General features: G+C 41.1%; 1 protein-coding gene across 3 annotated transcripts in view; it reads left to right on the forward strand.

Moving 5' to 3' along the window:
- Positions 1–26,286, forward strand: part of LOC138745736 (uncharacterized) — a 34,354-nt gene that overhangs the window by 2,322 nt on the left and 5,746 nt on the right. For all 3 annotated transcript variants that reach the window (XR_011346461.1, XR_011346463.1, XR_011346462.1), the window contains one exon: positions 15,394–15,534. The gene's annotated coding sequence lies outside the window, so the exon portion shown is untranslated. The remainder of the gene's footprint in view (positions 1–15,393; positions 15,535–26,286) is intronic.

Consider the following 26,286-nt stretch of genomic DNA (forward strand, 5'->3'; position numbering starts at 1 on the left):
TGTTCCAGGATTTCCACAACTGAGGTACCACATTAGTCACCTCAATGTCTCAGTGATGAAACTTGCCCTGACAGAGTTTTCCAGATAATAACTTCTTTCTTCAAGCTACCACAGAGTTCCATTGCTCTTATTCCAAACAAAAGGTGTTCTTTCTTCTGCTCAAGCTGTTGTAAGATAAACAAAACCCAGGGGTGACTTTCCTGTAAGCATCCTGGCTCCTTTCCAAACAATGGTCATTCATTTTATGACATCAGTTCGATTAACACCTACTTGTGAATGTGAATAACATTCTCCAGAGATCTTCAATATTTCTTCAGTCTTTCAAATAAGATCTATTTTAAAATATGTATGCAACCTACTCTAAATCTTACCAAAATCCCAAGTATTTCCAAATTCTCCAAATATATTTATCCATTACAATATCACATAAAGAGCATTTAAGAGACTCTTAGACAGGCATATATGGGTGAAAGAAACACAGGGTTTTAGTAGGTGCACAGAGCGGTATTCACAGACATTTCCTGACACATCGCGGGCTAACAGTGCGGGGTGCCAAAGTACTGCGAGTGGCTCGTACCTTTCATTAACAGGCAGGGAACAAAAGGTCTGTGTATGTCTTCAATAAACCAGTCTTGAGATGACTACCTTTCTGTGTGTTTGCCTTTATTTAGTAGAATCTCCCGCAGTAGCCGCGACAGGGTATTTTTATTATTTTTTTGTTAGAAATATCTCGATCAGCACAGCGTCGTGGGCCAAAGGGCTTGTACCGTGCTGTAATATTCTGTTATTGCTTGACTTTGAATATCTCTTGTAAGCTCTGTGGGACTTCAATAATGTAGCAAATGTGCACAGCAACATTGCAGTCAGGAGTTTGTATCTCCTGGTTGACTTGAGCTTTTCTCTTTTTTACACAATGCTTTATAGTTCTGGTCAGTAAGAAAAGAAATATTGTGCATGTTGAATATGTCATTATGATTGAAAGTAACACTGGAAAAGAGTCAGTAACAACAAGGTAATTGGCACCCTGTAGTGGCTGGTGCAGTTTCCTGATGGGCACAAGTTATCCCTCAGTGGCTACAGTGATGTGAAAATGTGGATAAATTATTTTGTATATGATTTATACATGGAAAATTAGTTGTTGTTTGTTCCAATTTCAGATAGATGTGGTTGCAAAGTGGGTAAGGAGAGAAAATAGTTGGGGATCAACAACTGGGGCTTGCATTTGATGCTGTGTAAGTCAAAATGGATACTCAGAATAAGGCTAATCTGATTAGGCAAGCCACTGGCTCTTATACTTCCACCAGAAGTGAATCTAGAATTGAGTTTTGAGTCATTTACGGTGGGTAACTTCAAAGTCTGTTGATTGTAAGACTAAATTAAGAGCCCTTTTGCCCCTGGCTGTGCTGAAAGATTGTTTTGTTTATTAACTAAATCTTTCTGAGAAGGAAAATGGAGTGAATCTGCTTTCCTACTCGTTGATGATGAATTTTGCAGTAAGATCTTTCAACTAATTACAGACTACAAATTCCTCCCCATCCTTCGGCATTTTCTCCTGCAATCTGCATCAGTCACCACCATCCAGGGACATAAACAATCATTCACATTCACCTCCTCCAACCATGTCCATGCCCTCTGTGGCAGGAAACCGAATGCATAGTAAATGACAGATTGGTTGAGCACCTGCACTTTGATCACCATGGAAATCTTGGCTCATGGTCACAAGCCGTTTTAAGTACAATTCCCATCCTGACCTTTGTCTTCTGCTTCCTCCATTGTCAGGGTGAGGTCAAATCCAGAGGAACCATCTCTTATTGCACTTGTGACTTGATGGTATGAATATAGAATTTTGCAAGTTCATGTAACTTGCCCACCACCCCCCGTCCCAACTTCCCAGGTTTTACTCTCCTGCTCATTCATCCAGTTCCCCTTGTATTCTCCATTCCAAACCAGATGACTTATAAATATGGGCAGAGAAATGGCAGATGGAGTTTAATTTGGACAAGTGTCTTGCACTTTGAGAGGACTTGTAGTAGTGTTGCAAAGAGGGATCTTGGGGTCCAAGCACGAGCTCTTTGAAAATGGCAACACAAGTGTAGGGTGTTAAAGAAAGTATTCTTCATTGAGCAGGGCATTAAGTATAAATGTGGTTAGGCCACATTTTGAGTGTTTTCTGCAAATCTAGTTGCTGCATGACAAAAGAAGCTTATCAGGGGGTTACTTGGGTTTGAGCATTGGTTCTGAGGAGAGGTTGGATAAATTTGGATATTTTTCTCTGGAGCATTGGAGGATGAGAGATGACCTGGTTGAAATGTATCCAATTATTTTAGTCCTTGAGAGGGTAGATTTCTTCTTCCCCCACCCCCCCCATGGGAAATGTAAAAATACTATGATGTCTATATTGAACATGAGAGGGGAAAAGGAAAGAAGTGAGGCAGGGTTTCGCACAGTGTGGTGGAGGTCTGGCCCATGCTGCCAGGATAGTGGTGAAATCACCACGATTTAAGAGGGATTTGGTTGGGCACATGAACAAGAGGGAATGGGTGATGTGTATGGACCATGTGCTGACAGATGGGATTAATTTAAATGAGCATCATGGTCACCACAGACATTGTTCACCAAATGGCCTATTCCTGGGCTGCTCTGTTGGGTGATGATTCATCTCTTTTCAAGGATTGTTGCCAATGGGCAGTAAACTTTTCACAGAGGTCTATCTCCAATGAATGTATTTAGAACATTTCCATGAGTTAATTCCCTATAGAAACACCAGTTTATCATTCAAGCTGTGTAGCCACAGCAATAATGCAAAGTTTGAAGGCTTTCATTACTGAATCCATTTTAATCAGCCTTCACCCTGTACAATGTTCAGTTGAGACAAGAAAATCAAAATGCAACTTTTAACCTCTAGGAAAGATGAGTAATCCTCTGTACCACAGAATTATTGCTGAAAAAATATTTGGAAAAATTTGTGAATTCAGCTTCCAAAGAGGGGATGAAGAGGATCCACAACAAGATTTAAAAAAATTAAACCCAGAACATTTATTGGAAGATGTTTATCACAATAAACATGTTCAGGTTCAGTAATGATCGATTCTGGAATGGCATGTGGCAGTAATAAAAGGAATGCAGGTTAGATATATTCCAAGGAAAAATAAATGAATGATTTGGATTGTGGTTTAAATGGTTTTGTGGCCAAATTTGCAGAGGTCACCAAGATAGGGGACAGAAGGAAGTGTAGAAACCGTAAAGTTGCAGAAGGATATAAAGAGATTAGGAAACTGGGCAAAATGATGGCAGATGAGATTTAACACCGAGAAATGTACAGTTGTACATTTTGGTAGTGGAAATAAACAGGAAGCATACTATTTGGATGGGATGAAAATTCAGACCTTGGATGTGCAAAGGGACCTGGGTATCCTTGTGCAAGGAAACCTAAAAGTTAACGACCAGGTAAAATTGGTCATGAAGAAAGTGAATGCTATGTTGGCATTCATTTAAAGAGGAATGGTGTACAAGAGTAAAGCGGTGTTGATGAGGTTCTATGGGGTACCGGTGAGACCTCATTTTGAGTGCTGTGTACAGTTTTGAGCCCCCTATCTGAGAAAGGATGTGATGTTGGAGAGGGTGCAAAGGAGAATGACTAGGATGATTCCCAGAATGTTAAAGATAACATACGAGGAGTGTTTGACAGCTCTTGGGTTGTATTCATTGGAGTATCGGAAATTAAAGAAGAAAGCTCATGGAGACATTTTTTATTTTGAAAGGTTTAGATAGGGTGGATGCGGGTAAGATGTTTCCCTTGGTGGGTGAATCAAGGACAAGAAAATGAGAGGTTATCCATATAAAACAGAGATTGGGAAGAACTTCCTTAGCCAGAGGGTCATGGATCTGTGGAACCGCTGCCGCATACAGCAGTGGAAGCCTGATCCCTAGGAGTATTCAAACAAGAAATAGACAACTGTATCGTTAGTGAGGGCATGAAGAGATTATGGGGAAAAGGCTGGAAATTGGAAGGAGTGTAGAGTAGCTCTGTGTCGGTTTATGAAGCAGACTCGATGGGCCTGGTGACCTGGTTCTGTTCCTTTGTCTTGGGATCTTGTTCTCATTTGAGTGACATTATCGAAGGCAACAAAAATGGAAACATTCAAGGCAGTTGTTGGAGTAGGTTATTAGTTTGGCATCTCTATGTAAAATTCCAAAACTATCTGTCACTTTGGAGCAGTGCCGGTCCCTCTAACCCCTGAGGAACATAGACTTTCTAATATGTCATGTGTTCTTTCAGCTACAAATGGTTCTCTTATTCAAACATGGCCAGAGGTCACTCGCGTTTCATTTCAGCTTCACATCGTTTTGGGTGGGTTTTCAGTTGTAAATGTGGCAAATGCCATTTTGGGAGTGGATTTCTTGTCACATTTTTGAGTGATGTATTTGAAAAAATGCTGTTGTGTGGACTGCAAGTGTGTTGCATTTGTTGTCCTTCCAATGCCATCTGCTGCCTGACAAGCCTTCAACCTGGCTCCTGCCTTTTCCAAGCCTTGCTCAAGTGTTTCCCTCTTCTTGTGACCCCATCATAACAGTGCACAGACATGCAAAAAGCCACTATATAAAGGCAGGGTCAATGAAATGCAGGCTGATAATACCCCCAGATTTTCTTAAATTTGCAAAATTGGATTGGCAAGAGTTGGCCGAGGTCCACAGATCTGATAGATGCTGGGCTTCACGATTGTATGTGGATCTGAAATAAACTCTAGATTGGTGGCCTTGCAGAGATAATCGTGCCCTGAACAATTCAACCGTGCCTGACTGATACAATATTCCAAATTTACAAGACTTCTCAGCAAACCTCCTCGGCAAATATGCATTTGCCAAAATAGATGTAGTACGTGCTTACTATTAGAATGCATTTGAGTCTTTGGATATCACGAAGACAGCAGTGATGCTCCCGTTCGGCATGTGTGAGTTTCTGAGAATACCATTCGGTCTATGGAATGCAGCTCAGACATTCCAGTGGTTCATGGACCACGAACTCACCGGCCTTAGGTTTGTTTGGTGCTTGTGTTGAGCGAGGAGATTCTGGTTGTAAGTGTGGATGAAGAGGAGTACAAGAGCCACCTTATCTCATTGTTTCCGAGGCTTGAGGAATGTGGCATCGTGATCAATCCCAGGAAAGTGTTTCTGGTGCTTCTGATCTTGTATTTTTGGGAACGAGGAATTTTTATTGCTGTTTCCTGGTGAATGCCACAGCATCTCTATTACCTCTTGCTGAATGACTCAAAGGATCTGATGTCTGCTTCAAAAAGACCTTAACTTTGTGTATGCTCTTCATGATGTGAACACTGTTCTTACAAATGTCACTAAGCTTGTACATCAAGGGTCCAAGGCCTTGAACTCTTACCACAGATGCATCTGTCAGTGCTGTGGGAGCAGTGTTCGAACAACGAGTCTGTTGGCAATTGGAACTTCTGGCATTTTTTTTTCAGCCAAGCATTCACCGGTTCAGGCAAAGTATAGTACATTTGGGCAAGAACTCTTAGCTATCTATCTCGCAGTGAAACATTTCATCTTTAAAAAAATATTTTTAATTTTGTATACAGTTCAATATAATAATAGAATCGTATTCAAATGATACTTTAAATGATCAAAATAGAATAAAAAATAAATGGTTGAACTGTACATAAAAGTGAGAAGAGAGAAATAGTAGAAAAGAAAAAAATACAGATCTAGGTGCAAAGCTCCTGTGATAACTATTCCCTCCCAAAAGGAAAGGCAGGATATCAATAAAATAGTAGAATTAAACCAACATGATAAGGTTCAACCATTAAGATTAAAGAAAAGTGGTGGTGGGTTGGAGAAGTGAAAACATTAGATATCCAAACACATATCTAAATATGGTTTGCATATTTTGATGTATATATCATAACCATTTCTAATATAAAACATCAATTTTGATAAGGGAATACAATTTTGCATTTCCCCACAATCAATTTTAAGATGGGATTCAGATTTCCATGGAATTGCTTTTCAACTCCTGGCCACTGCCAAAGTGACTTTAAAAAATACTTAATTGATTTTTTGAGAACTTGAATTAGGCTTCTAAATCATTTACATTTCCCAAAAGTAAAAGCTCAGGTGTTAATGGGAAACATGTTTATAATTTGTTCCAAACACTTACTCACATCTTTCCAAAATGATGTCACCTTGAGACATGACCAGAGAGAATCTATATACGTACCAATTTCTGTGCCATATCCAAAACATAAATTTGAAAAATTTGGAATAAATTAATTGATGTGGTATTAAGTATAATTGATGAATAAGTTTATAATTAACTTATCTATCGAAAACATTAATTACTGTCCCAACAAATGTCAGACCAGCAAAATGGGTCAATTTCAGTTGTCAAATCCAATTCCCATGTTTCTTTTGATTTATTCTTGTCTGGGTTTGGAGATTCCTCTTGAAGTAGAAGATACAATTTGGAAATGTTTCTTTGTAATTCCCTCATGAATCCCAATCTCCAATCCAATATTTCATCTTTTTATTGGAAGGTCATCCTTTGACCATTTATACAGACCACCAGCCTCTTATGCATACTGTAAGTACAAGCACACATCTCTACTTGCCCAGAGAGATTCTGCACTTGGACTTCATCCTCCAATTTTCATTGGACACACAGCACATCTGAGGAAAGGCAAAGGATGTGGCTGGAGCCCTATCCAGGCATGACATTACATAAAATTACTGCCATCGATTTTTCTGTCATGGATCATGCACGGCATACTGATCGCGATTTGATACGGTGTAACCAGGTCAACTCTGGTCTCCATCTTCAAGATGTGACCCTGGATGAATTGGGTGAAGAATTGGTCTGTGATTTTTTTCCCCCAACAGGAAGGACTATGCCGTTTGTGTGGGCGGCTATGAGGCAGGAAATTTTCTCTTCACAATCTATCTCTTTCAGGTAGAACAGCATCAATCAAACTGGTTAAGGGACATCTTACCTGGCTTTGTGTTAAGCAGAATGTTGGATTATGGGCAAGGACTCGCTTGCTGAGTCAACACCCGAAAGTCACCAGGCACATGAAATTCAAGCTGGGGGATTTTGTTGTTGTGGATTCCCATTTCCAGCACGTGCACCTTGTGGCTTGGCAGGTCCACTTCCACCATCTCGACAATGTACTTATCTGCTCATGTGTGAGGACAGGACAGCCAGGTGGAAGGATGAAATTCCTATCATCGGCATCTCTGTAGAACAATTGCTTGAGCTTTTGTGGAGCATTGGATTCGATCTTTTGGTGTTCAGGGCCCAATTATAATAGATCGAGAGTCTCAGTTCGAGTCAGCATTGGTCCGAGCTTTCACAGATCCTCTGGGCACTACCGGAATTACGGCTAAGTATTTCAGGCCAACAGCTTCTTTGAGCATTTCCATCGTGGGGTGGGGGAAGGGGAGCTCCACATTTTTCCCACTGTTCAAAAAGTATGGGCGGGGTTGAAGGTCAATTGGGAGGCACAGGTTTGTGGGCCTAAAGGGTCTGTTACTGTGCTGTAACTAATCTTAAAGTATCGCATTGACTCTGATATGTCACTAATGTAAATCTTGGTAGTAATGGTGTGTATGATTCAGCTTTGTCTTGATCTCTGCGGCTATTGGCCTCGTCTCTTATGTGGAACCCTATAACTTGGGTGTTTTGGAATTACTTAGTTGTGAGCAGTATATCTGAATGAATAGCTTCACTAATTACTCACCATGTTCATGTTTAAAGTCCATCTATCCTTGTCTGCCAGGTCTGGACAGGAAAATTGCAAATGTTACTCCACTCTTGAAGAAGGAAGAGAGGCAAAAGACTAAATTTTAGACCATGTCTTCACATTAAAAAAATAATTATTAGGAAAATTATGTTATCTTTTCCAAACAAATACAAGCTTTCATTTTGCCAATGATTCATATTTAAATCCACATAATTTTTCCACGTAATCGCAATACATTTCCCAACCAATGCTAATGCAAACCGAATAAATTCAATTTGAGATTTATCCATTCTTAAACCCATTGTTAAAGTTGTAATATACCCCATTTAAAAAAAGCAGTGGATCTAACATTAAAGAAGTCTCAAATAAATCCACCAGAAACTCATTAATTTTTTTCTCCTAAAATACTTACTTTATCACACAACCAGACTGAATTGAAAAAAAAAGTATCAATTTGAGTCCCACAATGAAAACATAAATCTGAATGACTAAATCCATATCTTTTTAACTTTTCCGGCGTTTAATACAATTGATGTTGAAAATTATATTTCACCAAATTTAGTCACACTATCTTCACACATAGTTGTCCATCCTTCTTCGGATAATTTTAAGGATAAATCATTGATTTATCTAAATCCAGTTTAGCCATTTTCTCTTCCAACAAAGAATACATTTTTGAAATAAATCGCTTTCTGCCACATTTACAATTAAATTTTTTAATTTAGTTAACTTGGGCATCTTCAATTCCTGCCCAAAATTTTCACGACTGGAGCACGTACTTTAAAATATGCAAACAAAGAATTTAAAGGTACCTCAATTTTTTCCCCAAGCCTATCAATGTGTGTGACATTCCATTGGAATTGCGTATTGGCTTCCATTGCACAACCCATTATGGGTGCAGATTTTTTAAGGTCCCATGACTTGCTAGTAGACGTGAGGTGGAGGAAATTGGTTCATGCTACCACTTTTCAAACATACCCACTGGTCTGCAGCAAAGGGAGAGTTTCCATCTCGGGGTCCAGACCCTGCACAAAGATGCCTACGCTGCCCTGCTTAATGAATTTCCCGGTATTATCTCTCCGAAATTCAATACCTCCAAAACAGTACATCGAGGGCCATTGCCAACATCTCACATTCTTTAGCCGTCATTTATGGCCATTGGAGATGAAATATCGTGCATTGTATCGAGCCACACGGCACTTCCAATTTGTTTTGGAGGGTCGGCATTTCACTGTGTTCACAGACCACCAGCCACTCATTTTTGCCTTCAGCAAAATAACGGATCCACGGTCAGCAAGACAGCGGGTGTTTTAGTTTCTGTTGACGGTTCTGGGGGTGGGGGGATGTAGCAGTTGTCTTGTGGGTCGAGTGGACAAGGTTCTTTGGCAGACGCGTGAAGTCATAAGACAGACAGCTGGGAACTCATTCATTTAATTGACTGCCCACACGTGGTGCTGTGTGCTGAGGAATGGCACATTGATCTGTGGATTCTCCTGCCGAAAGGCATGGGACACTCTCAGGGCTTAATTTAAATCTGTGGTCCTGTGGATTGGCAGCAAACTCATGGAGCCCGGGACATGCAGTAAATTAAAGAAGGCTGTAAAGTCTGAATAAAGCAGTCTTGTGTTGACTAGCCTGGTGTGTGTGTGTGTGTTTTGCTTTAGTAGCTCTATCGAAGTAGCCGCTACATACATAAATATTTGGAGTCATTATTGCACTTATAGGATACTTTTCATCCATCTCAGAGCCTGTGGGAAGAAGCTATTCCCCAGCCTGGCAGTCCTGATTTTGATGATGGACGTGGTTAAAGATGCTGTGCACTGCACGGAAATGGTCTTTTTACTGTTCCTTGAGCCCTATTTGAACAACACTCCCAGTAAATGTCATCTACAGAAGGAAGGGACATCCCAGTGATCCTCACAACTCTTTGCATCATTCCTGACTGATGCTTTACAGCAACTAGACCATCCAAAAGTGTAGCCAGACAGGAGACTCAACTGCGCTCCTGTAAAATCTCAGGATGAGAGGCGTTGGCCTTGACCTCCTCAGCCTCCTTGGGAAGTGTAGGCCCTTCCTGACCAATAAGGAGGAGTGATTGTTTTGTGTATTAATACGTGTGCTGTATGGATGGGAATTTTATGTGATTGTATTGTTTATTCTTGCTCTTTAACAATCTTTAGTGGATAGAAGTAGTCATTGTACTTTAGGATGTACAATCATGTACAGATTGTCCTTAAATAGCCATTTGGCCCAGATGTCTATTCAGTCCAAGAATACTTTCCATCACAGGCAGATTTTGAACAATAACCCCATTCATTCTGCAACAACTGCCACTTAATTTTGCCAGTTGTTCAATGGTAAACTATATGGGGAAAACACCACTGTCAACTCTTCTACCTTAAAGGAGTAAATATATTCAAATGGGCAGTAGATCAAGAGATGGAAACAGTGAAATCAGACAGAGGTGAGTGGCTGCTTAAATTAGAAACATTCGTGTTCATGCTATAGAGTTTAAGGCTGCCCAGGAGGAATATAATGTGTTTTCTTTAAGATTGTTTGCCCTCACCCTGGTGAGGGATGGGGCTAACAGACATGTTGCGGGAAGGGTTCGAGAATTAATATGGTGGGTCACAGGAAGCTCAAGTTTAGATCCACAGAGCCCAGGTGTTTAGCAGAATGGCCACCCAGTCTGTATTTGGTTTTGCTGATATCGAGGTCAACTGAGTCATCCAAATGTAGGAGATTAGGATGGATGGGGTTCATGTGAAACTCTGCCTCAACTGGAAGGTCTGATTGTGGCCCTGGATGGAGGTGAGAGGAGATGTAGGGACAAGTTTGGCAATTTCTGCAGTTCCAATGGGGAGTGCATGAGATGGTGGTGGTTGGAGAGGGTAGTGCCATCGAGGGAGTCACAGAAAGATGTGCCCCTGTGAAAAGAGGATATGAGTGGAGTGGGTTAGATGTTGCAGGTTAGAGGATGGTGCTGAAGTTGGAAGTTTCCAACGATAACGTGTCAGATGTGGCAGCTGATGGTTGGTAAGTGAGAAACCTGTGGGATTCTGTCCTTGTTGTGCTGGAGAGGAGGTGTGGTAAGGGCAGAAAGAGAATTGGAGATATGGGTGCAGGCTTTTACAATGACAATATGGGGGAATCTGCATTTATTGAAGAAATAAGACATTTTGGGTGTTCTGGAGTAGAAGACCTCATCTTGGGACTGTTAAAGGCCAGGGGACCCCAAAACCTAGCAGCAATAGAAAATCACCAAGACAAATGGATACTTAAGCAAAAGTAATTTTTAATTTTCTTTAAACAAAAAAACAATCAACCTTTAACTTATCACTATTAATGTAACTGCCTAACATTAACCCCTCCTAATTCTGAACGCAGGTGTATTTAAAGTGTGTAAAGTTCTTTGACACTCCTACAAGTTCACCGGTATCTATTAATTCTTATACTGTGCACAGAATTCAACATTTATGACTTTTCACCAAGATCTGGTGCTTAAAAGTAAATGGTTACCCTCCAGGAAGGCTCTTGTTGGTTTCAGAAAGGGATTTCTTGCTCATTGGACACACAAAACTGATTCCCTCTGATCAGCCACTTTGGTGTCTTGCCAAAGAAACTTGCCCCATCAGGGTTTTCCAAATGATAACCTCTTCTGCAGGTCACCATTGAGTTCTTTTTGTTTCCCTTATTTCAAGTGAAACACCATTTCTAGCCAGCCATTTCCTCTTGTATGTAAAACAAGGTTTTTCAACAGGCTGAACTGAGAACTCACAACCCATCTTCAAAATGGGGTTTCAACAAGATGCCAGCTTGCCATCTCACTCTCTCTCTCTTTTAGAAAAAAAGCCTATTTGGTGTCTCCTCTCTGCTTGCAAAAGCACATGACCTTCTTAGAACAGAAAACTTCTGAGTCCATGTATTTGTTGCTTTAAAAACAATAATCCATTTACACCTACTTTTGAAATTATTTAGCAAAACACACAGTCATGCTCTCCTGCCCCCCCCCCCCACTACCCCAAACCCTGGGCCAAGTCACTGAGGGTCTGTGGATTCTCTTTCAATGCTCACAGACCAATCCAAGTCATTGGCAATGTTAGCTCCAATTTTGATATTCTGACACGATTAGGAACCCATTAGGACCCACTCTTATCCCAGGTCTGATACCTGACACCCATTTAGCCAATTTCCAACCAGTATTTAGCAATCCACAGTGTAGTGTAGGTTCTTTGTCCAGAAGCCCACAGCCTCAAGTTACCAACAGCCTGTCACCTATGTTGGTCCTTCAGTTGCAGAACCCCTCACTGGTCTGCTTCCATGGTCACTGACCCGTGTATTGAATCCTCTGCTTCTCAAATGTTGATGGGGTGTGGTCTTCATGTTTTCTTGTGCCCTGTGCTAGTCCTCTACTTCCCCAAAGTTCGCGGTGGCAAGGAAATCTAACACACCTAATTAAAAAATTTACATCTTAGAGGAGAATCTCACATGTGTGGAGGGATGGAAAGGGCATTATTACAAATTGAAGCCTAATATTTGAATATTCATGTGCCAAATTTGCAAAAGCATAGAGTATATATTTCTTAAGCTCTATGTAATTTTTTCTAAAGGAAGACAATTTTGAAATTTTGCATGTCATCTTGGCATCCCTAAAAATTTATCTGATTTCCGAGTAAGTTCAATACATTTCCACATCCCTGCTAATGCTAATTTAACAAATTTCAATTGATATATTACTAGTTTTAATTTGGGCCTTATTCCCTCAATATTACTAATAAAAATAATGTTGGATTTTGCAGATAAACAACTGTAACTTGTTCCAAAAAATTTGTAATTCTCACCAAAAAGATCTTGCATTAGGACAAAGCTAAGTTGAATGCAAGAAAGTTGCTACATCTTCACCACACTTCAAACATCGATCTGATAATTCTGATTTTATTCTATTCAATTTCTCTGGTGTAAGAAGTAACTGTAGAAGAAAAACGAGTTGTGAATTCCTTCCTCACTGCTGCAGTGTGGAACTCTGGTCAATAGTTCCAGACTGCTGAGTTGAAGTGAATTAATACAACTCCCCTGGATCAAGTGATCTCTGTTGCCAAATCAGCTTCCTGTCGAGCTTTTCAAATCCAACTGCCTGAGTCAACTGACTCCAGATGCAGCTTTCAGATAAATCCTTGCTGACATTTGCTACATTACTAATGTAAAAACAATTATGCTGAACTAATTTGTGTCAAACATTGAGAAACTTATATGGATCTGCCCATATTTGCCAATCAACTACAATATTCAGATCCATTTCCCACATTTGTCTATACTTATGAACTCCTCATTTAAAAGTTCCTACTTGTAATCAAGAGGACATCATAGAAGTAAACTTTTTAATAATTCCTCTTTATAAGGAATTTCTATTTCAATACAACATGGTTGGTCCCAACTTATCCTTCAAATATGCTCTAAGTTGGAAATAGCAAAAATGATTGCAATGAGTTATACGATATTTATTTCTCAGTTGCTCAAATAACATTAATTGACTCCTTTCATAACAATCTTCAACATTTATAATCCTCTTACGAAACCAGCTGTCCAGAAATTGATGATCCTTTGAAAAAGATACGAGGATTTTGAATCAAAGCCATTCTGGGTGATGTACATCCACTTACACCAATTTCATCATTTATTTTAATCCATATATTAATCAAATGTTTCAACAATGGTGTATCTTTTTCAATTCCCACTTGTATATAAATTCTTCTGCCTTTCTCTCTCCTATTTTATACATTTTAAAGGCAATTTTTCCCTTTCACAAAAAGAAGCAAGAAATCTCATTTGAGCTGCTCGATAACAATGTTTAAAATGAGGAAGCTGCAATCCTCTGAATGCAGAATCTGGTTTGGGTCACATGTAACATGGGATTCAATCAGAAATGGGTTCACGTGACGTAAACTCATGATGCAGACTTTTTTCTGAAAATGGAATACAAGAGGAGGGTTGTCTAGGTCTTTCACAGGATATAGATCACAAGATAAAGGGGAAAAGTAGGCATATTGAGTCTGCTCCACCATTCTTCCACTCACCCCCACTCCCCAGCTCTCTCCCCATTACCTTTGGTTCCTTGACTAATCAACTACCTGTCAATCTCTGCTTTAAATACACCCAATGACCTCAGTTCCACAGATTCACAACCAAATGACAAAATCAATTTTGCCACATCTGTTTTAAATTGACACCCTTTTATCCTGAAATTATTCTCTTCTGTCCTAGAATCTCCTACCATGGGAAACATCTTTGCCATATGTACTCTGTCCAGGCCTTCCAGCATTTGAAATGCCTCTGAGGTCCCCCTTATCCTTCTGTATTCCAACTAGTACAGTCGAAGAGTCGACAATTTTTCCTCATGCACTAACCCTTTCATTCCTGATATCGTTCCAGTAAATCATCTCTGACCTTCTCCAACACCAGCACATCTTTTCTCAAATACGGCACCCAAAACTCTAAACCTGATTGAATGGGAAGGCAATTCTCTAACGACACAAACACAACAGTGAAATGATATTATGTCTTGTTGATATTTACAAAAATTATTGAAGAGTCAATTCACAGTGATGTACAATAAATTCTGGCCTATAATTCTAGCCCATTAATGGACTATTATCATAACCTAAAGAATGAGGGTTGTTCTGAAGCTTGGTTCTGTGTTACGAGACCAGAGGATCCCAAAACCCAGCAGCAATAGATATTCACCAAGACAAATGGTTACTTAAACAAAAGCTGATTTTAATTATCTTTAAACATGAAAACAGATAACACTTTAACTTATCACTATTTTACTCTTTTAACTTACTTTATCTAACTTACCCCCCTTCTAATTCTAAGTGGACGTGTGTGTAATGTGTGTGTAAGTTCAGAAAAGTTCTTTGGTTCACAGTCCAATCTCACTTCTCATTCCTCCAAGTCCACTGTTTGCAGGCCATTCTTATACTGTGCACAGAATTTAACATTTATCAAGTTCACCAGATTTTGGTGCTCAAAATGTGAATGATTACCACTGGGAAGTTTTTTGTTGGTTTTCAGAGAGAGGTGTGTTGTTCAGGGAAGCATTAGTGTTTTTGTGACTCAATGTACCAGCATCTGAAGTCCGCTATCTCTTCAGAAAAGCTCTGATAGCTTTAGCATGGAACAGAGCTGAACCAGGACTTTGCAGGTATTTAAGGGAGTGTGTGTGCATGGTTTGTTCTAGACCAAAAATCTCACCAAATGACTCTGCTTGAAATCAAGATTCAAAGCATTTTGAGGAATACAACAGGAATTGTTCAACAAGAGCCTGGTTTTCCCTGAGGAGTTTTCTTTCAATAGTGGAAATGATTTTTTTTTTTAAAGCCCATTAATCTTCCTGATACAAATCTTTGCATTTAACTTTCAGGTTGCTATCTGTTGTTAACTTGGAGGCCTTTAATGGGGTGTCTGGGTGGAATCTTTGCTTTAACCAAGCAGTTCGCTTGCAATTTTCCAGCTGTAGGATGCGGTGCAGTTGCTTGCAAGTTTAGCAAGTGGGATTATGATGTGAAACTGCAAATCACAGCGTCATTTTTGTTTTTGAAAATGCAAATGTGAAAATGTTAACTTTGGTCTCCTTGGTTTCCTTAAGTTTACAGAGGAGACGTTGGGTCAAGCTGAGAAGACAGAGTTGGATGCCCATTTGGCGTATCGGCTGGGCAAAGCAGAAAGCACAAAACAAGGGACTGAAAAAATAATGAAGCAGACTGAAGTGCCGTTGAACCAAACCCAGGTAAAGAATTTAATTTTGTGCAGTGTACTTAAGAGACCAAACGATTTGGGCTTTTAGTGGTGACCTATTTAAATGAACAAAATCTGATTAGAATAGAAGTTTATGGAATGTTTGGGAGTTGCCACAACAAAATGGAGCATATAAATTAGATGTTGTAATTAAGATAAATGAACAATGCAATGAGCCTGGTGTCACAGTATCTGCCTCCCTCTACCGTATATCACCATTAATCCTTCTCCCCAATATGAACCTGATATCACAGTATAGACGAGAATTTATTGTACATCACTGTTAAACCTTCTCACGACAGTGAATCCGGTGTCAGAAGTATCTGTCAAAGTTAACTGTACACCACCTTCAGCATTCTTCCCACTCTGAACCCCGTTTCACAGTATCTGCCACAGTTTATCGTACATCACTTTTAAACCTTCTCAGTACTGTAAACCTGGTGTCACAGTACCTGCCACAGTTCATTGAACCTGACTGTTAAACCTTCTCATGAATCTAAATCCTGTCTCATAGATTCTGTCTCTGTCTATCGGACATCAACGTTAAACTTTCTCCCCCCTGTGAACCTGGTGTAATAGTATTTGTCTCAGTCTACCGTCCATCACCGTTTAACATTCTGCCCACTGTAAACCTGGTGTCACAGCATCTACCTCAGTCTCCCATACATCACCCTTAAATCTCCTCCCTACTGTGAACCTGGTGTAAATGTATCTGCAATAGTGTTATATGCATCACTTTTAAACCTTCTTCCCACTGTGAGCCTGGTTTCACAATATCTGCCACAGTTTATCGTATATCACTTTAAAACCTTCTCAGTACTGTAAACCGGGTGTCACAGTACCTGCCACAGTTCATTGAACCTGACTGTTAAACCTTCTCACTAATGTAAAATGGTGTCACATTATCCTTGTCACACCTCCATACATCACCGTTAAAGCTTCAACCCACTGTGAACCCGGTGTCCACAGTATCTACCACAGTTTATCGTACATCACTGACACAACTCCCTACTGTGAACACAGTGTCACAGTATATGCCTCAGTCTACCGAACATCACCATAAAACCTTCTCTCAACTGAGAAACCGGTGTCACCCGATCTGCCACAATTTATCCTCCATCAATGTTAAACATTCTCTCCACTTTGAACGCAGTGTCACAGTATCTGCCTCAGTCTCCCATACAGGACACTTAAACCTTCTCCTCACTGTGAACCTGGAGTCACAATATCCGCCTGAATATACCTTACATCACCCATAGACTTTCTCTCCACTGTGAACCTGATGTAACAGTATCTGCCTCAGTCTCCCATCTATCACCATTAAACATTCTCCCCACTGTGATCCTGTATATGCCAGAGTTTATTTATACATCACTGTTAAACCTTTTCACTGCTCTGAAACCGGTGTCACAGTTTCTGTCCCAGTCTACTGGACATCAGCATTAAACGTTCTCCACACTGTGAACTCAGTGTCACATTATATGCCACAGTTTATTGTACATCTCGTTAAACATTCTCCTCACTGTGAACCTGGTGTCACAGTATCTGACACAGTTTATCGTACATTAATGTTAAACATTTTCACTCCCGTGAACCCATTGTCTCAGTATCTATCTCAGTCCACCGTACATCACCGATAAAATTCTCCCCCCAGTGAAGCTGGTGTCAGAGTATCTGCGTACGTCTATCGTACATCACCATTAAACATTCTCCCAACAGTGAAAACAGTGTCACTTTCTCTGCCACAGTTTATCATACATAACTGTTAAACGTTCTCCCCAACGTCAACCCCGTCAGTGTCATAGCATCTGCCTCAGTTTCTCGTACATCACCAGTAAACCTTTTCCCCACTGTGAGGCTGGTTTTACTGTACCTACCACAGTTTATCGTACATCACCATTAAACCTTCTCCGCACTGTGCACCTAGAGTCATGGTATCTACCTCAATTCACCATATATCATCATTAAATCTTCTCCCCACTGTGAACACAGTGTCACAGTATCTGTCTCAGTCTACCGTACATCACTGTTAAACCTTATTCCCCACTGTGCACCTGGTGTCACAGTATCTATCTCAATTTACCATACATCACCATTAAACCTTATCCCCAATGTGAACCATTTGTCAAAGTTTCTGCCAGTGTTTATCGTACATCACCGTTAAACCTTCTCCTCACTGTGAACACGGCGTCACAGTATCTGCCTCAGTCTACCATATATCTCCCGTATATCTCAATTAACCCTTTTCCCATTGTGAACCTGGTTTCACAGTATCTGACACAATTTATCGTACACTGTTAAACATTCTCAAAACTGTTAACCTGGCATCAAAGAATCTGCCTTACTCTATCGAACATCACTGACAAAACTTCTGCCCACTACAAACCCAGTGTCACCGTATCTGCATCAGTCTACAGTATATCACCATTAGAACTTCTTTCCACTGTTAACCTAGTGCCACAGCATCTGCTATATTGTTCATCAATGTTAAACTTTCTCACTACTGCTGGAAACCAGGTGTCACAGTATCTGCCTCAGTCTGCTGTACCTCACCGTTAAACCATCTCATTACTGTGATCTCGGTGTCTGATTACCTGCCTCAATCTACTGTACATCACTGTTAAACATTCTCCCCACTGTGAACCTGGTGTCACATTATCCACCACAGTTTATTGTACATCATTGATAAACTTTCTCATTGCTGTGAACCTGGTGTTACAGTATCTGCCACAGTTTATCGTACATCTCTGATGAACCTCCTCTCCAGTGTGAACCTAGTGTCACAGTATCTGTCTCAGTCTACCGTACATCACTGTTGATCTATCTCTCAACTGTTAATCCAGTGTCACAGTATTTACCACATTATATTGTACATCACCGTTAAACCTTTTCCCCACTGATGACCTGATGCCACAGCATCTGCTGTAGTTTATTGTACATCACTGTTAAACCTACTAATTACTGCTGTGAAACCAGTCACACAGTATCTTCCTCATTCTTCTGTATAGCACCGTTCGCACATCTGTTTTAAACCTTCTCTCTTCTGTGAACTAATTTTCATGGTATCTGCCAAAGTTTACCATACATCACTGTTAATCCTTCTCACTACTGTGAATGCGGTGTCACTTTATCTGACCCAGTTTAATGTACATCACTTTTAAACCTTCTCCACACTGTGAACCCAGTGTCACAGTATCTGCCTTAGTCTCCCGTGTATCACCATTAAACCTTCTCACCTCTGTGAACCTGTGTCACATTTTGTGCCAGAGTTCGTTGTACATCACTGTTAAACCTTCTCCCCACTGTGAACCTGGTGTCACAGTATCTACCTCAGTCAACCATACATCACCATTAAACCTCCCTTCTGTGAACCCAGTGAAATAATATCTGCCTCAGTCTCGAGAAAACACCATTAAAATTTCTCCCCACTGTTTACTCTATGTCTCTGTATCTGCAACATTGTATAGCGTGTCACCTTTACACCTCTTCCGCACTGTGAACCTGGTGTCACAGTACCAGCCACAGTTAATTGAACCTGACTGTTAAACCTTCTCACTAATGTGAACCCGGTTTCACAGCATCCGTCTCAGTCTCCCATACATCACACTTAAACCTTCTCCCCTCTGTGAATTCATTAAAACAGTATATGCCCGAGTTTATTATACATCACTGATAAACCTCCCCACTGTGATCCGGGTGTCATAAATCTGTCTCCATGCACTGTACATCAGCATTAAAGCTTCCCCCCACTGTGAACCTCATGAAACATTATCTGACACATTTTATCATACAACACTGTTAAACCTCTCATTGCTATATAACCATATAACCATATAAAGCACACAAAAGGCCAGTGTGGCCCTACTAATCCATGCCGGAACAAAATCTCCACCCTCCTAGTTCCACTGACCAGCACCTGGTCCATACCCTCCAAGTCATCATCCAGTCTTTCCTTAAATGTAAATAATGTCCCTGCTTCAACCACCTCCGCCGAAAGCTTATTCCACATCCCAACCACCCTTTGCATGAAGAAATTTCCCTCTCATATTCCCCATATAATTTTCCCCATTCAACTCAAACCATGGCCTCTGGTTTGAATATCTCCCACTCTTAATTGAAAAAGTCTATCCATGTTGACTCTGTCCCTTTTAAAATCTTGAACACCTCCATCAATCCCCCCTTCAATCTTCTATGCTCCAGAGAAAAAAGCCTCAGGCTGCTCAACCTTTCTCTGTAACTCAAACCCTGACATCCTGTCAACATTCTCGTGAACCTTCTCTGCACTCTCTCTATTTTGTTTATATCCTTCCTATAATTTGGTGACCAAAACTGCACACAGTATTCCAAACTTGGCCTCACCAATGCTTTGTACAATTTCATCATAACTTCCTAACTCTTGAATTCAATACTCCAATTTATGAAGGCCAACATTCCAAATGCCTTCTTCACCACTCTATCTACCCGAGTATCAACTTTGAGGGTACTATTTACCATAACTCCTAAATCCCTTTGTTGCTCTGCTCTCCTCAATTGTCTACCATTCAATGTATATGACCTATTTAGATTTGCCTTTCCAAAATGCAACACTTCACACTTAACTGTATTAAATTCCATCAGCCATTTCTCAGCTCATTCCTCTAGCTTTCCTACATCTCTTTTTAAGCTATGGTAATCTTCCTCACTGTCCACAATACCACTAATCTTTATATCATCTGCAAACTTACTTATCCAATTCACCACCCCTTCTTCCAGATCTTTAATATATATAACAAACAATAGTGGACCCAGGACCGATGCCTGAGGAACTCCACTAGTCACCGGCCTCCAATTTGACAAACAATTTTCTACCACTACTCTATGACACTTCCCATCCAACCATTGCTGAATCCATTTCACTACCTCCTTATTTATACCTAATGCCTCTACCTTTTCACCTAACCTCCTGTGGGGAACTTTGTAATAATAATATAATAATAATAACAATTACAGCACGGAAACAGGCCATTAGGCCCTTCTAGTCCGCACCGAACCAAACACCCCTTTCTAATCCCACCTCCCTGCACAATGCCCATAACCCTCCATCTTCTTCTCATCCATATACCTGTCCAACCTTTTCTTAAATAATACAATTGACTCCGTCGCCACTATTTCTCCCGGAAGATCATTCCACACAGCTACCACTCTCTGAGTAAAGAAGTTCCCCCTCATGTTACCTCTAAACCTCTGCCCCTTAATTCTTAACTCATGTCCTCTTGTTTTAATCTTTCCTCCTCTTAACGGAAATAGTCTATCCACATCCACTCTGTCTATCCCTTTCATAATCTTAAATACTTCTATCAAATCCCCTCTCAACCTTCTACGCTCCAAAGAATAAAGACCCAATCTGTCCAATCTCTCCCCATACTCCAGATGCTTAAACCCAGGCAACATTCTGGTAAACCTTCTCTGCACTCTCTCCACTCTGTTTATATCCTTCCTATAATTAGGCGACCAGAACTGCACACAGAACTCCAAATTAGGCCGCACCAACGTCTTATACAATCTCAACATCACCTCCCAACTCCTATATTCCATGCAATGATTGATAAAGGCCAGCATACTAAAAGCCTTCTTCACCACCCTATTCACGTGAGTTTCTACGTTCAGGGAACGATGTACCGTCACTCCTAAATCTTTCTGCTCTTCTGTATTCCTCAATGCTCTCCCATTTACCACATATGTCCTATTCTGATTCTTCTTACCAAAATGAAGCACCTCACACTTATCAGCATTAAATTCCATCTGCCATTTTTCAGCCCACTTTTCTAAGCAGCCCAAATCCCTCTGCAATCCTAGAAAACCTTCTTCATTATCCACTATTCCACCTATCTTAGTATCGTCTGCATATTTACTAATCCAATTCACCACCCCATCATCTAGATCATTAATGTATATAACGAACAACAATGGGCCCAATACAGATCCTTGAGGCACACCACTGGTCACCGGCCTCCAACCTGACAGACAATTATCCACTACCACTCTCTGGCCTCTCCCTTTCAGCCAATGTTCAATCCATTTGACTATCTCAAAATTTATACCTAAAGACTGCACCTTCCTAACTAACCTTCCATGTGGTACCTTATCGAAGGCCTTACTGAAGTCCATATAGACAACATCCACTGCGCTACCCTCATCCACATTCCTAGTCACCTCTTCAAAAAATTCAATCAGATTGGTCAAACATGACCTTCCTCCCACAAATCCATGTTGAGTACTCCTGATCAGACCCTGTCTATCCAGATGTTTATAAGTACTATCTCTAAGAATTTTCTCCATTAATTTACCTACCACAGACGTCAAACTTACAGGCCGATAGTTGCCAGGCTTCCTCCTTGAACCCTTTTTAAATAACGGAACCACATGCGCAATGCGCCAATCCTCCGGCACTATCCCCATATCTAATGACATTCGAAAAATTACCGCCAGAGCCTCTGCTATTTCCTCCTTCACTTCTCTCAATGTCCTGGGGAAGATCCCGTCTGGTCCTGGAGACTTATCCACCTTTATATTCTTCAAAAGCCTTAAAACTACACCTTTTGTAATCTCTATATTCCCCATATTTACCCAATTTGCTTTTTTTATCCCACATCTCCCAATATCCTTCTCCTTAGTGAATACCGAAGAAAAGAAACTGTTCAATATCTCCCCCATTTCTCTAGGTTCCACACACAGTTTTCCACTCTGATTTTCTAAGGGACCAATTTTGTCTCTAGCTTTCCTCTTACCATTAACATATTTGTAGAACTCTTTTGGATTTGTTTTCACCCTGCTTGCCATAGTTTTCTCGTACCTTCTTTTAGCTTTCCTAATTCCTCTCTTAAGATTCCTCTTACATTCAATGTATCTTTCAAACATCTCCTTAACTCCATGCTTCTTATATCTAATGTACGCCTCCCTTTTTCTTCGAACCAAGTTTCCAATATTCCTTGAAAACCACGGCTCTCTCAAACCTTTTGCCCCTCCTTTTAACCTAACAGGAACATAAAGCTTTTGCACTCTCAAAATCTGATCTTTAAAAGACTTCCATCTCTCTACTACATCAAAAGCATTACTAAAGTCTAAGTAGACAACATCCACAGCTTTCCCTTCATCAACCTTTTTTGTAAGCCCCTAGAAAAACTCTATAAGGTTTGTTAAGCATGATCTACCCCTGTCAAAACCATGCTGACTACTACCTATCAATCCCTGTTTTTCCAAATATTTGTAAATGCCATCCCTCAGAACACTTACCATTAACTTACCCACCACAGACGTCAGAACTAAGTGGGAAGGAGGATGCAGGGCATTCGATAGCAGGACATTGTGAGAGAATGGATTCCTCGAACTCTTGAGGGGAGAAGGTGCGGATCGATCCATCGGTTTAGGTGGGGCAGGGTATAGACATGGCAGCTGACTGGAATTGTCAGCGGGTTACTGAGACCTGGGAGAGGAGGGGAAGGAGGGTGCAGTAGTATTCTGACGAGAGAGTGCTGAGGGAGAGGCAACATGGGTGGAACCTCAAGGCAAGGGACCCTTGATTGTTTGCAAGGATGGGATTTGTAAATAGATATCCAGCACAGAGCCTCTTTGTCCCCCTGCCATCAGGAAGGAGATATGGAGGAATAAAATCGGGACAGCCAGGCAGCTTCCTCCCACAGGCCATGAGATTGACAAGGCAACATGAGCTGGCTGGGAGCAAAGAATGAAAAGGGGGAGAGGAATATGGACTGATTACAACAGCTCAGCCAGCAGGAGAGAGGGGCTGAAGGGCCTGTTTCTGTGTTGTCTATCTGGACCAGCATTTTGAGTTCAAGCTTAAAAAACCCAACCATTTTTTAATTTAATAATAATGGTACAGAATGAATCAAGAGACAAGATGTCTGTCCAGCAGCAAGCATCGAAGGCACTTTCTGAAACGGAGGCTCTGAAACCACAGGGAGATTCTGGCTGGAATGAGGCCCGACTTCTGCTAGAAGGAGGAGAGGAGAAGCAGGGATAATGTAGGGGAATGGGTGGGGAAGGGAGGGGGTAGAGATACCTTCCTCCATTCACCTCCCCTTTCCTCCACCCTGTTCCCTGTCCTGGGTAAACTTGTACCTCTCACTTTGTTCGTTTGAGATTGGTCACAGTGTTTGAGCTACCATAAGAAAATAGACACCCACACTGAGAGCAGTTCAGTTTAAACAAATGTTTATTACAAATTCAAAAGCTGATTTCAAACTAAATTATGCAAGCCCTTCCCAATTATACTTATCAACGCCTGGACTGGTCCCAACTGCCAAAGCAAGGCAATGACTGCACACGTGTCATAGGTTGTCGGGGAACCGATAGCAGCTTCTCCACCTCCCTCGACCGGGACGTTAGCTGGACTCTAGAAGTTCTTCTTGCTGAAAGACGTTGCCACCTCTCGGAGAGTCTCTCTCTTCAGCAGCGGGACCATGGCTTATATTACCCAAAAACTGCTTACCCAAGCACCTATTCCCAGCACAGTAAGAAAGATAAGCGAGCAAGCTAGCATGCTAGGCTTCTAGCAAATAACATAATTTTCAGCTTATCACTTTGAATACAATGGTTATTTTGCATCAAGGCTAGGCCTCTGACAGTCTGTGACCAAAACAAGCAGGAAGATTAAATGTTCTTGGTCTACAGATGTCCTTTTGTCAGATAACTGCATCTCTGGCCCCTCGGTGGAATTTAGCTTAAGTCTGCAGATACTAAAAAAAACAAGCAGGTTCTCAGCCTTGCAGAAGCAAAGGTTGCAAAAGTAAAAAAAAAAACACGGTTTAAATCTTCCATTACATTCCCCTGCCCATTACCCTCCCCATTTCCTTCCCCCGCTCACCTCCCGGTTCCTCTCCCTCTTCCCATTCTCCTACTCCTAACTCTAACCCCTAACAAACCCTAACCTTAACACTACCGATACCCCCTATCACTACTCCACGTCCCTTAACTCTACCCCTACCCCATCCCCTAACTCTATCTCTACCCCTACTCCGTCCCCTAACCCCAACCCTAATACTACCCACCTTCCTCTACCCCAAACACTCACCCCACCTCTACCTCCTACTCCTACCCCCTTCCCCTAAACCTAATACAAACCCACTTCCCTGAACTCTAAACCTAACCCTAAACCTAGACCTAATCCTAGCCCATTTCTCCTAACCCTAACCATGATGTTGTTAGAAATAGAAGTACCTTAACAGAAATTGCTCGAGACAAAAATTGAGAACAAAGAACATTTATTATAACAACAATGCAAAGTTGTGTGCTTCCCCTTATCCTGGGAATACACACACACACTGGGGCTCACCCAACTTTTATACAGTGAATTTCAGTATAGGAATACCCTCCCCCTTACATTCTTCTGCCCCCTGGATGGGTTTGGCATAAGGCAATCCTGCCTGCCTACGTGCTGTTTCTGTGCACTTGGAGTATCCTGTCAGTGTCTCATCATGTTATTGTCCTTATTCACACCTTCCTGATTCTCGGAGCTACAGTCCCTTCATATGCAGAGTTCGCTAATCCTGTCTAGGGTTGACTAATTTAATATGTATAACTTTGTAAATCTATGTAAGGTTAACTAATTATATATGTAGAACTTGGTACTTCTGTCTAGGGCTAGGAGACCCTTATCTCATCCAGACGACCTCTACTTCCTACATTCTATTATTCCTTACCTCTCCTTATCTTATTCATACGGTGGGCTCACTGATCCTGTCGAAAAGACTAGAAGATTCTTATCTGACAGAGGCTGACTCTGCTTCCTGCATTCTAATTTCCATGCTTAGCCTGTTCATACTGGTTTAATCCATCACTCCACATGTCTGCACTAGTTTCCCCATCTTTCATATTTTATGTCAAGTTTCCTCATCTCTCACAATGTTACCTCTATCCCGGTCCTTGCCCTTACTCTCATCCAACTCAAGCCTAAACCCTACCCCTATCCCCTACACCTAACTCCTTCCTCAAAACATACCCCTTACCCCTATCCCATACCCACACCCCCAAGCCTACCCCTTACTCACCCCACTTCCATTACCCCCTTTCTCCTACCCCCATTCCCCTACCACTCCTTCCCCTAGGTTAGGGTAGTGTGAGAGATGGGAAAATTGATCTAAAATTATGAACATGGAAGAAACTAAAATTCATCAGTTAATGGCTGTAACCAGTACAAACAGGATAAGCTTGGGGGTTAGGATGCAGGAAAGCAGGGTCAGCACGATTAACATAAGAATCTTCTAGTCTTTGTGACAAGAGCCACCATAAGACTAAGAAAAGGAGTGGTAAGGAACAATAGAATGTAGGAAGTTGAGGTAGTCTGGATCAGATAAAGGTCTCCTAGCCCTGGACAGAAGTACCAAGTCCTACATATCTAATTAGCTAACCATACACAGATTTATACATATGAAATTAGCCAACCCTAGATAGAATGAGTCAACTCCGCATACCAAGAGATTGTAGCCCCGAGAATCAGGAAGGTGTGAATAAGGACAATGACATGATGGGGCACCCACAGGATACCCCCTGGTCCTCCAAGTGTACTGAAACTGCACGTAGGCAGGAAGGATTACCTATGCCAAACCCATCCAGGGGGCAGAAGAATTTAAGGGGGAGGGCACTCTAATACTGAAATTGACTGTATAAAAGTTGGGTGAGCCCCAGTATGTGTGCGTATTCCCAGGGTAAGGGGAAGCACCCAACTTTGCATTGTTGTTGTAATAAA

The sequence above is a fragment of the Narcine bancroftii genome, chromosome 11 (assembly GCF_036971445.1).
Source record: "Narcine bancroftii isolate sNarBan1 chromosome 11, sNarBan1.hap1, whole genome shotgun sequence".
In the NCBI taxonomy this organism is placed as follows: Eukaryota; Metazoa; Chordata; class Chondrichthyes; order Torpediniformes; family Narcinidae; genus Narcine; species Narcine bancroftii.